The sequence below is a fragment of the Cryptotermes secundus genome, unplaced genomic scaffold (assembly GCF_002891405.2).
Source record: "Cryptotermes secundus unplaced genomic scaffold, Csec_1.0 scaffold1228, whole genome shotgun sequence".
Lineage (NCBI taxonomy): Eukaryota > Metazoa > Arthropoda > Insecta > Blattodea > Kalotermitidae > Cryptotermes > Cryptotermes secundus.
The window spans coordinates 134,099-149,408 of record NW_019745102.1 but is presented as its reverse complement, the minus strand read 5'-3'; the positions used below and the strand labels follow the sequence as shown (position 1 = coordinate 149,408).

General features: G+C 35.3%; 1 protein-coding gene and 1 pseudogene across 2 annotated transcripts in view; both read right to left on the bottom strand.

Moving 5' to 3' along the window:
- LOC111875021 (platelet binding protein GspB) overlaps positions 1 to 15,310 on the bottom strand; it is a 187,115-nt gene that overhangs the window by 53,495 nt on the left and 118,310 nt on the right. The window lies entirely within an intron of this gene.
- On the bottom strand, positions 816 to 934 carry LOC111875033 (annotated as a pseudogene).

Genomic DNA, 15,310 nt, shown 5'->3' with positions numbered 1-15,310 from the left:
CATTTTTCATCATTCTTTTGGATAGTTGCTAGCCTCCCACCGTGGCGGCCCAGGTTGGATCCCGGGTCTGATCAAGTGGGATTTTTGGTGGACAAAGTGGCGCTGGGGCATGTTTTCTATGAGTACTTTTTCCCCTGCCAATCTTCATTCCACCAATTGCTCCACAATTACCCTCACCTATCATCTGAGCCTGGTACAATAGGCCAGAAGAGGCCGCAGTACAAAGGACTTAGTCCCACCCCACTAGCAATAAAAAAATAATAAAAAAAACTGACTACCCATTTTTAAATATCATAAAACATTTTTACTTTAGAACCACTTTTAATGAATCAAACTGTAAATGACAGACTACTATGTTCATTTTTCAAATGGAAATTTCTTCCAGTCTGAATATGCAAGGAGGGCCAAACTCACAGCCTATTATGAGGTTTCAGGAGCACTGGTGAAAGTTCAGAGGTGGTGGTGGGCTGAACACTGAGTGCATGAACAATCAAGAAAGACCACCAGAAGTTAATAACAAAAGACTGAATTACAGTATATGTCAGTTAGAAAACATTTTTTTTTGCTAGTGGGGTGGGACTAAGTCCCTTGTACTGAGGCCACTTCTGGCCTATTGTACCAGCCCCAGATGATAGGTGAGGGGGATTGTGGAACAATTGGTGGAATGAAGATTGGCAGGGGAAAAAGTACTCATAGAAAACATGCCCCAGCGCCACTTTGTCCACCAAAAATCCCACTTGATCAGACCCGGGATCCAACCTGGGCCGCCACGGTGGGAGGCTAGCAACTATCCAAAAGAATGATGAAAAATGAAGTGCCAACAGCACGTGGTGTTCCCAAGCGACCACCCATCCAAGTACTAACCATGCCCAATGTTGCTTAATTTCGGTGATCAGACAAGAACCGGTGTTTTCAACGTGGTATGGCCATTGGCTAAAAAACATCACTGTGTTTCATTTCATGCAGGATAGGGCATTTTTCAAATGATGTCTGTATATGGTTGCATGATGTTACCTTGGGAGGATATTGAGATATATGACATCCATGAAGGTCCTCCATGGAGCCCAGACTTAAGGCCTTTGGGACCTTTTTGTAGGCATGAGCCAAGGAATAAATTTACTGCATAAAAGCAAGAAACATGGAAGAACTGGAGGAAAGAATAACCAGTGTTAACATTCCTGAAAACATTCAGTGGTCATCAGTAGCAAATGTGCCAATTCGACTAACAACATGTGCTAACAATACAAGAACCTACATGGAAATTTTAAAGTGTTGTGCATAAAACCTTATAAATAATATATTGTTTACAGTTTGACTCATTAAACCTGGTTCCAAATTACAATTTCTATAAATATTTAAAAGTAGGCAGTGCCTTACTGTACACTCTTTACGTTAATAAGTTTGCTGTAAAAAGAGCTTTTGCAGATGTATATGAAAGATGATTATGCAAGTGTTTCATATGCAGTTGTGAATTTCTCTATTTAAGTGAACACAGATTTAAGCAATATGTTTTTTGTATAAAAAGTAGACTATTATTTTTTCCACATGTTCAACACCTGTGTAACTGACCTGATGTTACACATTGCAGAAGTTCATAATATTCATTTTTCTGGTTGAGATATTTCTTATCTATCATCAAAAAAATTGTCCTTAAGTATAAAACCTGAATTTAAGATTTCTTCTGGGAACAGTGAATTTGAGCAATAAACTCGAGACAATCTTAAATGGCGGTAGTTTAACACTGAGATTATTGACTTTTAATGACTGAAACTGAACATTAAATGAAGGAAAATTTTAAACTGAGGAATGTTAAATAGGGGGTTCCATGGCATTGAACTGCCTTTACACTGTGCCACCATTTCTATCTCAAACTCTATGAAGTATATAAAGAAAAATTTAATGTTTTGTTGTAATAAAATTCATATCATACAAACCTCCACATGCTCTTAGGCTATTGTTATCACATAATATTATACACCTCACTAAAGCAAGAGAAGTCTGCTGACACTGTCACTAGTTTATAAAACTGATACTGATTCAACTTGACCAATAATTATTCTGCAGCATGAGACAACTGCATTTTCAAAGATTACTGTGTTGTGGTATGTGGCATGTCACATTCCAGATGGTAGCAATCTTCCAAGTCATTGACGTGAGAACCTCAAATTTCACAAACTGCGTTCAAACTACATAACATGTAGTCTAGGTTATGTGTACTGAATGAATAAACATACTTTATGACACCGAAGCAAGTAAAATTCATACAAATTTCTTTCACTCAGTACAGTCAAGAACTAAACAAAGAATATTCATATGTAATTCATATTTCTCAATATTGTGATCACTGGCAATACTTACTGTATGAGAATTACACAAAGCAATAATTTAATTTACCAAATGAACAATATCAAGGCAAAATATAGACATATTTTTAATTTTATAACAATATCCATAATTCTGGTCTTTCTTTTTTTAATTTTTACAGAAGAACCACATTTAAAACCTTCATGACAGTTAACAAAACTTCTTTTCCTGGTTGAGTTGCTATACAGACTTTGATGAGTACCGTCATCTGGGATGCAACACTGCATTGTTTGGTTGACAGGTACCAACGTTTTGCAGGAAGCTGTTGGCTCTACCTTCAGCTCAGAAGATATATCATGAAAATTGAAGCAGCACGTTCCTCCGAAACAATGCTAACTTTCTACCAAACTACACGGTGTCACATTCTGGAAGATGGTAATCTTCACAGTCCCCACAGTGAGAATCTCATATTCCCCATATACAAACATCATTCAGTGCATTCAAATGGCCTAAGTGGATAAAATAAATTATCCCACCTTCCAACACAGTATCATGTTATGATACGTTATCCTTGATATCACACAGACTGATGAAATACATGTCACTGGTATTGTCCAGTTTGACGTAGGACAGGTCTGTGAAGTAGGTGTCTTCAACACATAATGCAAAATACAGCCGATGAATGTAACTGCCAAAGCTAAGATTACCCAAGTATATTATGGGTATGGTCTTCAGGGACCTAACGCCATATAATTTAGTAAAGTAGTACTGTTTTGGATAAATCTGTCTCCATTCTATCCTGAAGATGGAAGCAGCAGATTCCTCTGAAACACTGGTACCCATCTACCAGATTAGACTTTATTACATCCCAAATGATCATAATCTTAATATTCACTGCTATGACAGCCTTAAATCTCACATGCAAACATACCTCTTGTGCGTAATTACCACAGAATATAAGATTCAATACAGGGAAGTACAGCTATTTGCTATCGGCAGTGTCTGTACCAGAAATGGGGCTGGACAAGGATGGATGATGGATAGGGCCCAGAAAATATCCTGATATGCTCTTTACAGTTGCTGGTACAGAGACTGAGAAAAACGTATTTCTCAAGACAAATTACATTACAACATCTGGGTTATGGAATTTTAAGAAATTATAAGACAATATAATTAAATTTATGAGACTAACATAAATTTGTCTTTATGAAACCATCTTTGTAATAAACATTAAAACTTTTTGATTTGTTTCATTCTAGTCTGTCACACTAAGAATATCATGAAAATTTAAACTAGTAAAAACAACACAGTGCCACAAACACATACAGGACAACATCAAAGAACCTCCTTCTCGAGAACGACAAGGCGGCACACGTTCGGCCCCATCAAGAGAAATAATAAGAGGGATGACACGAACCCACTTGGTTTATAAATTCCAATAAAATCTTAAGAAACCAATTACAAATACTTTAATGTATTGGAACAGAGCCACTGTAGTTGTAAAGACTTTAGATTTTATACCCAATTGTATATTACTAATATTATATGTATATATTTTAACGCTCAGAACATATATTGTAATAGTAACTTCCAACAGTATTGATGTAAAGGTGTCCCTCTGATGATGGTCTCTGAAGACCGAAACATATAAGGGCATAAATAATTGAAATAAGAAAAATCTTCACCAGTCACACTAGATGGAATTGTTTAAATTTTCATGATTAAAACTTTTTTTTAATTTAAAATGCAAAACTACAAGTAATTCAACTGAAACTATTTTCTGAAAGAAAAACTAATTTGTTGCTAAATGCCAATTGCAGTTGCTTGTATGTTGCTGGCATAGCAGGATATAGGGCTGGGCATTAGCTGCCCAAGCACATCACTGACGCAGAGGGATGGCTCATGTGTAGTTTTTTTTTTTTTTTACATAGTGGGGGTTGAGTCCAGCTGGGTCCACTCTGTACGTCGGCCACTGATTTGCCTATGGTACCTGCCCCAGGTGATTATGATGATTGAGAATTTGGTGGAATGAAGATTGGCAGGGGAAACTGAAGTTCTCGGAGAAAAACTTCCCCAGCGCCACTTTGTCCACCACAAATCCCACTTGACCAGACCCGGGTTTGAACACAGGCCGCCGCGGTGGGAAGCTCATGTGTAGTTAGTATTCTCAGCTTGTTTCAGACTGTGCAGTTTAAAGTAAACTTTAAATTTGTACAGCCTAATGAGTTTACTTTTGTGTACCTATTATTATTTACAATAGGCACAACACTTTGAATTTATTATAACTGTGGACTAAAAAAAAAAAAAGGATTCCATACATATGGATCTCCCCTCATAATGTGCGAATCAATGGAAAAATTGGGTTTACTTTATACAATTTGAAGATATAGACAGATATTTCCTCAAATTTGTTCTTGAATATGTGTCTATGTATTCAAATTGTGGTGTGGTGTGGAAGAAAATAGTATTAGACACAAAATATGATCAAAATGCTGAACTCATAAGGAAAAATATTTTAAAGATGAATGGGAAGTGCCAAGTTTTTTAAGAAAAGATTTTTATTTACAAAATGTGTATTCTACAAATTTTGCAACATTTTACTATACACTGCCAACTTTTCAAGAATACTGGAAATTAGTTTTCTTCAGCTTCACTACTGTGGTAGTGTAGGATCCTGTCTTTCAACAGGGTCATAAGAGATGATATGCGGGACACTGACATTACTATAACGAACAATTAAATCTACCCTGTTGCAGCACCTAACACCCTTAAGAAAAATTAAAGTCTGTATAATTGATATGTTAGCTTATTCTCAAAGTGATATACAGAACAGACAGTGCATTACTAATATGGACGTTCTTCTTAAAAAGTGTGCTTCAAGGGGCTGGGGAAGGTTGGAGAGAGAACAAAAGAAAACTATTAAGAAGAGACTTACAACCTCTACTCACTCAATGACTGATGCAATATAGGGACAACCTCATCACTTGTAGTGTGGATGCACAGCCTTCAATTTAATAAATATAAGTTTATTCAGATAAATTAAGAGTACAATAAATCTGTTAATCATTGAACTTGCTTCCATACACAACGGCAAAGATAAAAAGTGTAAAATTAAGATCAATAATTCACAAAAAAGACAAAAATACAACAGTAACAACAGTGGGATTTCAATATAATATTTTTTTCTTTAGAATTTTATTACAGAAAGAACCCTCCACTTACCAAATAAACTGAATTAGTGGCCTTTCATCTCAACAAATAAATGTTTACCAGGAATGATGAAGTCCTTAAAAATGAGTGGAATGATGAAAGGCTAATAATGAAATGGAAGAACCCAAACAGAGTCTTGTCAATTTTTAACATAAAGTGATCTTTATCTTCCTTTAAATAATGATCAAGCTCTTAAGTGCACTGATAACCAATTTTACTTTGACCCTGTGTTTAATTAAGTACCATACATAAACACATAGGAGAGTGGAGGTATAGCTCCATGAATTCTTAACCTTGNGGGGGGGGGGAGGTGGAGGATAAAGAACCTCCATTATCCAACGAATAGGAGGCTGGGTGGGCCCTGCAGCTGGTCTGGATCTAGTGGAGTAGAGATGATGATGATCAGACTGATGGCCTTTGGAATATCCCCATAAATAAATAAATAAATTTCCATTGCCTCTTTACCGAAGCAATTTCATACATTAACACGAAACACTGTTAACAAATTCACACCAAATTTGAAAAAAATAAACAAATAGCCATTTTCTAAGAATGCTGCTACTTGATTTTTTCTAGCTACAAAATTTTATTGCACATTTATTATTCACACTTTTGCATGGCTGTTTGCATCATGCAACAGTATAAGGTGCTTCACAACCAGATGTATATAGTAATCTTTGAATGATTATGGAAGGAGATAAATAACAAGATGTCTGCAAAAATCTTAAGAAAAATAGTATAATCTTAAGCAGTAACATCACATGGAACATAATACACAAGCTGATACTGTCTAAAAACTTCATTTTCAACTTTTTAAAGGACAACAGATATGTTTTATATTCAATAATGTATGCTTGGGTATTACAATATCTTTTAACTTTTTGTTATCAAAATAACTTGATTTTATGTAACTTCAAAGAAATTAAAAATTATTTACACACAAGAAGAGAGGGTAAGTTTCTGTGTGCAGGTGATATAACTGACATCAGATTCTTCCAGTCTACTGCTGCCACTCAATAATTCCATTTATAGACACAGACTGAAATCTAAATTCTGTCAGTATTTCTGTTTGTCTGATGATTAAGTTCTATTATTTACTGACCTATTTCTTTGGTTAAAGATACAGTAAGGATCAGATTTATTCAGTTACCTGTTGGACCTTAACCATAACCTTAAACAGCAGAGATTATTTTTCCAAAGGTGACAACAGTTATTATTTAAGTGATGGATTTTTTGCATCTTATAACCAAAATGAACATTTTGTTATAACTGTTGGAATGATGATTATAATATTAACGTTTTCCTATGTATTTTATTTTGAAGCAATGCAGCACAACAGAGCTATACCTCCAGCAGACATCAAACAAAATGCTATGCAATCATGTGGGCAAAATAAACCAGTGAACTGAACTGACAGAATCCAACTGTACTGTCTCATTAATATTTACTGCAAATAAAGTAGGTGTATCTGTTGAATATAACTAGACTGCCTGAGTTACATTGTTAATAAAGTATATTATTAGGTCCATAACTATACCATGATTTTGTCTGATGCTGTCTTAAATTTATTCTAACTTCATAACTAGTATAGTATTAACTAGACTCTGCACCAATCATTTTGGGTTTTATGGCATTCTCTGAAATACTGTTACTATTATACAGTGATGTCCCACACAAAGTTGAATATTCAGCTCCATGAACAGCTTCAGTTGTCATGTTCTGACCCCACACAACCCCACACTTCCCATCATGTGATGTCACAACTTGTAACATGGACAAGAAGACTGGAGACCCAGAGCCACAAGAAAGATCTATCTTCAGTGTTTCCAACACTAACTTAAAGGAAATATTTTCATGTAAGAGTTAGATTACATTCTGAGATCAATTAAGATGGGTGGTAGGTTTACATGCTGGACACTGCCACCTAAGAGGACACCTTTTCAAACTGGGACTGACAGATGACCCAACCTGTGAAAGGTGGCTACAAGAAGATGAATCAGCCACACATATCCTATGTGATTGTGAGGCTATAGCTTACTTAAGATTTTGTCACCTGGGTCAGTTCTTCATGGAACCAAGTGACTTTCATGACACCCCCATAAATAAAGTCCTACATTTCATGCAAAGTGTAGGATTAATAAAGGGTTAATCCAAAGGAGAAGCACAATAGATCATTGAAGGTCGCAGTGTGAGGGCCGAATTTTATGGCGCACCCCTTACGCACATATACACATACATAGATTATGTTCTGGGAAGCATCCTCAAAAGGGTGAACATAGTGGGACATGCCCTAATTCAAATCTACCAAAACTATTTCCAAACTCAGACTTTGATGTATTTCAGGGTATTTTCAAGTTGATTTTATTTCTTTGTTAAGACTTGTGATGCACAGTAGATCTGCTGATATGCTCTTTATATTTCTCTTTTCCAGTAATAATCATTCTGCATAAACATCAAATGGTACATACATGTTAAGGACCCTGATTCACACATTTTTTGTGAACACTGGAGCCCTCAGTGACAAGCTGACCATATGAGAATTTTCTGTGAAAGAGGGGGACCACTCTGCAGTGCACTGTATTTATTTTTTGATTAAGTACTTGGCGAGACTTGATTTATAAGAACATGTTATATAACACGTGAAATAAAGTGAGGTAAAACGGAAAGGAGATTAACAGGCCTGCTTTCTTCAATATACAACGCAGTTAGTAACCTGTAAAAGGGTTACTGTAGGTAGAGATTCAGTTCCTTTCTGAGTGGCCATTTCTATAGGCCTTCAAGTCATTCATCCAATTAACTGTTCCCTTCCTTACAATTAAAAATCCCATGCCTTGTAAATAGATACTGATTATTTTCTTGCATCTGGGTCTCCATGTCTTCATAGACATGTCTACTGGATAGAGATATGCATGGCTTTACAGATATAACCTCAAAAATTTCCATTTAGTATTCAGTCCTTTTTCTCTTATTGCTTCTAACAACAATCAGTACAAACCACACTCAAGAAACATTCACAGGCTGTACAGACTCAAGTTACAGTATGAATACAGTCGTTTTACTTGCTGCTAGCACAGCCCTCGCACAGACTTTCACAAAACTTATCATTTAGTCACGACATTAAATTTTATCAGTTTATATTTATATCCCTTGTACACTCCATCACTAAAGCATTATAATGCCATTCCCTGTCTCGTTTTGTATCTGTTTCTATTCACCACATTGCCTAAATCTGACGTTTATATGACTACATGTCATACCCTAACATGCTCTCAGCTCACACCTTCAGGGAAATATATGACCATGAGCCACTGGAAACTTACGTTTTATTTCTTTAATGCTCTGGGCATGTGAAGCTCATGCTCATCTGGGATGTGACACAATCCAGCCAGGTAGAAAGGTACTAACGTCCTACCCTGAAGATGTGGAAGCAGGTGCCTCTGAAATGTTGGTACCTTTATATTAGCGTATACAGCATCACATCCCAGAGGGCAGTCATCTTCATATTCAAAGCCATGAGAATTTCAAATCTCACTCTGGGCTTATATTTTCCAAGTATTCTAAACAGAGAAGTTTTGTCTGAAAACCCTTGGATATCCTATGATGAGACAATGAATCTTTAACTTTTGAAGGGCAAAGTTGATATAAATACATAAAACTTTGGTTCTAACTTCACAGAAAACACCACATACTGTTATGAACTTAATTCATCAAATGACATTCAGGAAAAATCATTGCTGTTTATTCTGAGAACCAGGTTGAACTAAGAAATGGTCTCCCTGGGTGAAATGTGGAGCGCTTCAAAGCTAAATCATGTCCTATGAAGATTAGCACTGTCCATTATAAGGTTAAATGACAAAATGATAACTGATAAACTAAGATGCTGGAATTATGTGTGACCCTTTTACTGTTAATACAGCTAACCATGGCACTGCAAGTGTTAAACAATTTAGAAGTAATAGAGCTTGGACAGACCAGCCAGCAGTTTGCAAGATTCATCAGCAGACTCTTTGAGAAGCATCGGTACAACAATAATGCATGAATGAGATGTATAATGCTTTAGAACATGGTGACCTCTCATTCCACAGTGCGAACAAACAAGTCTACGAGAGAGCACCAGAAATGCATTCAACTTGATATGTCAGAGTAAGCAGAACTTTTATCCATAGTCATACAAATTTCTTCTCTCCTCATCACAAGCATCCACTGCACAAAATGTTTCAAAAGCATCTTTACAGATATCAGAGAATATATACATTTATTAATAAGCGGTAAATAAAAACAAAATACAGCAAGACTGCACTAATTTGGACTAATTGTGAGTGAAACCTTGCCCAAACTAATGGAAGTCTGAATTACAGAAATGTTACAGAAAATGCACTCAGGGAAGCTATAAAATGGAGTTCATGTGTCTTTTCAGGTGATACAACTACATTTTGAAACCTTGATGCATATCATAAAATAAATTTACTTGTCATAAAATGTAAAACTGTAAGTTTAGACACCAGTCCTATAAAAATTTTAGGTAACGTAATACTTAGTATTATTTAGACCGTGTTTAAAAATTGACTTATTTTGGTTTCTGTTCCTCTTTTATACTGTCCTTTACCACTGCTTGCTGATCATAGCAATGGGATCGCACAAAAACAATTATCTGAATTATCACCAATTCCAAATTAGTGAGGTTTCACTGTATGTAGGAACCCTACCAAACATAATCTTTCCAGTTGTGATACAGAGTATTTGCCATGAATTCTCCAACTGTGCCTGTAGTTCTTCCCCATAGATCAATATTTGCAGGTACAGGTGTAAAACACACATTGTCCTTAACAAATCCCCACCCCAAAAAAAACTCTATTGGAGCCACAACGAGGGACTGAGGCGACTATGATAGTACATCCAATTTAACTCCAACTTCTTCTTATGAGGATTTCTTAAAGATAATGTGTACTTTCTACTTTCACTTATATAAGTGGATGATCTATGGGCAAGAATTACAGGCACAGTTGTAGAAGTCTGATCAAACAAGCTATGCTGCACCTGAGAAGACAAACATTATAGGTGGGATATCCGTCATGCTATACATCTGAAAGTCACATCAAAATGTAACTCATAATATATCAGACAAAACTTGATATAGACTTGAAAGGATTCTGACGATGGTGTGTACTGTACTTCTTCTGGCTTATTTTGGACTTCAACCATTGTCTGGTATGTAAAAGACAAAAGACTACGACGTTTCGGAGACTGGATCTGTCTCCATCTTCAGGTGGGTAGGGAAGGATAAAACCTACTCAGTTGGGCCCGTTAGAAAGAGCTAGTCTCAATCACTGGTCCAGTGATTTTATCCTTCCCTGCCCACCTGAAGACGGAGACAGATCCAGTCTCCGAAACGTCGTGGTCTTTTGTCTTTTACATACCAGACGATAGATGAAGTCCAAAGTAAGCCAGAAGAAGTACAAAACTTGACATGTTTGGTTACATTTCTGTGCACATGGATTTATGTACCACTTATTAATAAATGTATACATCCTCTCAAAGTTGTAAAACTACTTTTGGAACTTTCTGTATATAACAAAGGGCATATAAGGCCTTCAGAAGTTCAACATACTTTCTATTGACTACCATCTTATAATCTGTCAGACATGTGGAAACGTATTTCAATATGTTCACGAATTATTCCCAGTGATAACTAGTTCACAAAACTGTTCTTGTCATCACTATTGCCAACTGAGCAATTATAAATGGAAATGTTGTACTGAACTTTAATAGCCAGTGCCTTGAAAATCTTATTCACATAACTGATACTTAATAAGCGGAGTACTGATTCTTATTATTTAAGTGTTCAATGTATGATTATGACATAATTAATGACAATATGCAACCATACTTTCTCTGAATTATTTTTAATAATTTTGTAGTGGCATGACAGAAAGATGCAAATTATTACATGAAATATATGGAAGTTAATGTTATCAACATGTGTATTTCCATTAACATTATATGCATACACATAAATACTTCTTGTGGCTACCTTTGAATATTTGGTGAAGCTTACTAAAAATCACATGTTCTTTCAATTTTATAGTCACAAAATAAATAAAATTAAATATTCCATTGATATTTTCTGTAGCCATGGCATGAAAATTAAAAACTGGTATTATACTGTTTAAAATGCGAAATTTTTACCAATATGGAATAGACCAATGAAGGCAGTCATTATGACACAGCAGGTGATGTGTTGTATATTGAACTTGACTACAGTTACTGGAATTTGAAATATGAGGAAGAAACCTCATTCCCAAAGGTCCAGAAGATGACAGAAAACCTTAGGATTGATAGGTTTAATGCTTAGCCATTTAACAGAATTTTTTTCCTTTAAATTCTACTCACTGAATGTATGGCTAACTGACTTTGATTAATTCATATTTATAACCTAATTAACATATTATTTTATGTTGGTGTTCTACTATATTCTTTTATCATTACTATTTATAAAAACTTTACTGTGATAAATTAGAAAGATCCATATTTTCTTATAAAGGAACATACACTAAACTGAATTGTTTGAAACATACTGCCAACATGAAAACTTCTAAGTAAACTAATAACTGGGTTGCATATCAATCATTTAGCATAAAATTCTATGTTTATGTATCCATATAACTAAGACTTTCTCCAAAATTGTTGAAAAATATAGTCATTATGTTAAAATAAGCATAAAGTTCTATGGTTTCACTCAAACATTAAATTCCTTCATTTTTATCAATAATATCAGAGCATGCATCCATGATTCTGCTCATTTAGGTGCACGTGTAGCTGAGGAGAAATCTACAGTATACCAGTGTGCATACCAAAGAAGAAGAATAGGTTTCAGTATTTTACATAGAAGGTAAGATCAATTTTCGTAGTACAAAATTTAGTTTTACTAAGAATTTCTTAAAATTGTGTAGTTCTGAGTGTAAAATCACCATGAGAGAAAAAAATATGTAGCGTTTTCTTGGGCTTCACAGGACTTCATACTTTTAACTTAGAAATTTTGAAGTTTCTCTATATGTTGCATACTATCAATGACTGACCATATCTGGGAGTGAAAATATATTTTGTTAAATTTAAAATAGAAGTGTGATGCAATCCCATAAATTGTTCCTTTACTTAAATGGTACCAAATTTTGGTTATGATAGACAGACAATCAGGTTGGAATCTTTTCGTAAATTGGGAGGACGGACAGCCAGACGGATGAAGTGAATCTATAGATTAATTTGGGCTGTTGCAAAGTATTTCCCAGAGGTTAAAGCATCTGAGAGATGAAGTAATGAAGGTTGACATTTGTACTGCTTATCACCCTACGATTTCAGGACTGCAATATGTTGAGAATATTTGGATAAGGTCAAGGTCACAGAGGAGCTGAATAAAATACACAGCGAGAAGCTTCATTCACTGGTACTTTTAGCTAGTCAACAATTTTAAGATGGAGAGTACATACAGCACATGTAACCAACAAGATACATATAACTTAGTTAGAAAACTTCATCACAAGAAACCATTCCACCACTCAGCCATACTTATCTGTCACTGCCCCCTAAGATGTGTGATAGCCCAGATCAGGCAGCGCATTATCATATGCCTGATGTTTAAGTCAGAGACTTCATCTCTGAGCCAGCTTTTGGCTGGTCATGAAGAAAGGAAACCAAGCTCTTAAATCAGTTTCAACAATATCTTTTGTCCTCCTCCCGTTTCCTATCCCAAATACAGACAGGGAACTCACTCTTGCAAGCCCATTTTACTTCACGTCTGGGAAGGCAGACAGCCCAAACAAACCACCAGTCTTTTTCTGAATCTTCTGAGACAATTATAGCGCTAATTAAAAGAATCATTTATTTTGACCTTGATAATGAAATTCAGTGCACATCTGAAACAATTATATCTTATGGACTTTGTTAAATATATATACATTCTGGCATATTAAAATAACATACAAAATAACATTAAGTATGAATCAGTACATGCTACAACTTCTCTCTTCAAGTAAATGGAGTAATACATTCACACAATGGAAAATGCAAGTTATCTGAGACAAACACTTACCGATGTTTGATGACAGGTGCCGTGAAAGAAACATATTGAAACATTATGTACACAACAAATTTCAGGTGGACCATGTCATGCCACCAGAGATATTACAGAGCTGTGTCTTAAAAAAATGCAATAAATGATAACTTTTCCATGTTGTGGGAAGAGAGATGACCGCAGAGCACTTACCAGAACAATTCCACTGATTAAGCATTAAACAGTATACAAACAACACCAAAACATAAAATATTTTGAAAGCCTCTGGCTAGCTGCTATGGACTGAATGTAACACAACTGTGGTTCACTTACATTCATTGTTGCTAACGCAGTACAACAGCAGTTATTAGTTTGAGGTTGTGGGATCAAATTTGAGACCAACTGCTGAGAACTATTGTAAACTCCAAGTGACATGCTGAATGCAATACAGATATCCTTGCTGCATGCCTCATAATTACTTTCTCCAGAGTGTTCTGGTGATTATAGTTTCATCAGCATTCACAATACCTAATTTTAAAATCAAATGTAGGTTTGTATACAGCATTTGCAAACTTCTTGAGTTTACCATAACAATTCCTGTTTTGAGTGTTATCTCCAAATGGTTTGCTTAATAAAATTTGAATATAAAATTCTGATCCTAGACTTACATACCCACATCAAGTTCCTTGCTTTAAGATCTTCCCTCACTGAACATTCAATTTCAATAATTCCAAGTCAATAGCTTCACTGTTTAATTTTTCTTCCATTTAAGATTTTCTTCAGTTTAGTGTTCAAATCCACTGATCCTAAAATAAAACTGAAACAGCTGTTTCACTGTATTTTCTGTCACACATTTGAAATTTACTTTATTAAAGTCAGATACCACTTTATCATACAACTTTGATCAAGGATCCCATTTTCCTTACATCAATGAGAATACTGTACCCATGTTACTGTCTGGTTTATGAGGTTCCAGGCCCTATCTGATGTATTTATTTTGTATATACTGTTATATGATATCTATATTGAAATAACCATTTGATAATTTAGAAAAATCGAATATTTTAAGATAAGTACAGTATAGTTGCATTTTATGTGAATTTGAATTATGCAAATTTGAAACAGAGTAAAAAAAGTAAAAAAATTCAAGTTTCCCTGTAACAGGCCGTGGAGGCCCATGGGGTTGTGAGACGTTGAGGCTCCCACATTTTCTAGACAATCGGCTCATAGATGGCCGCCCTTTACCCCCAGGAATATTCCTGGTACACATTTCTGTTATAGGCTGAGTCAACCCCAGGGTCATAGTGCAGCTGGAAGGGTTAGGTAAATTGAAAAAACCAACCTCATTGGGATTTGATCCTGCAACTTTCTGGCTTGTAGTATAGTGCCTCAACCAACTATGCTACCGTGCCCCCAAATTTGAAATACAGCGATATAAAAGATAATAATATAGTCTCATTTTATGCCAAAAGTTTCAAATAATATGAATCCCCAAAACTTTGGCAATACGTCTATTTCTATGAGAAAGCTTGTCTTGAATTATGCAAGATATTCAGGAATGTGTTCCTCGCATAAAATGCAACGGCACTGTATTTTGAATTTGTAACTTTAACAACCTGACAATGAAGTAATGACTCTTTCTTATTCCAAATATTTTTAATCTAGTTTCCTTCTTTTGAAAAAATAAAAGGAGGTTTATGAAATCATCTTGCTTTCTGCATGTCTGTGTATCTCCCCTTACTGTTTATA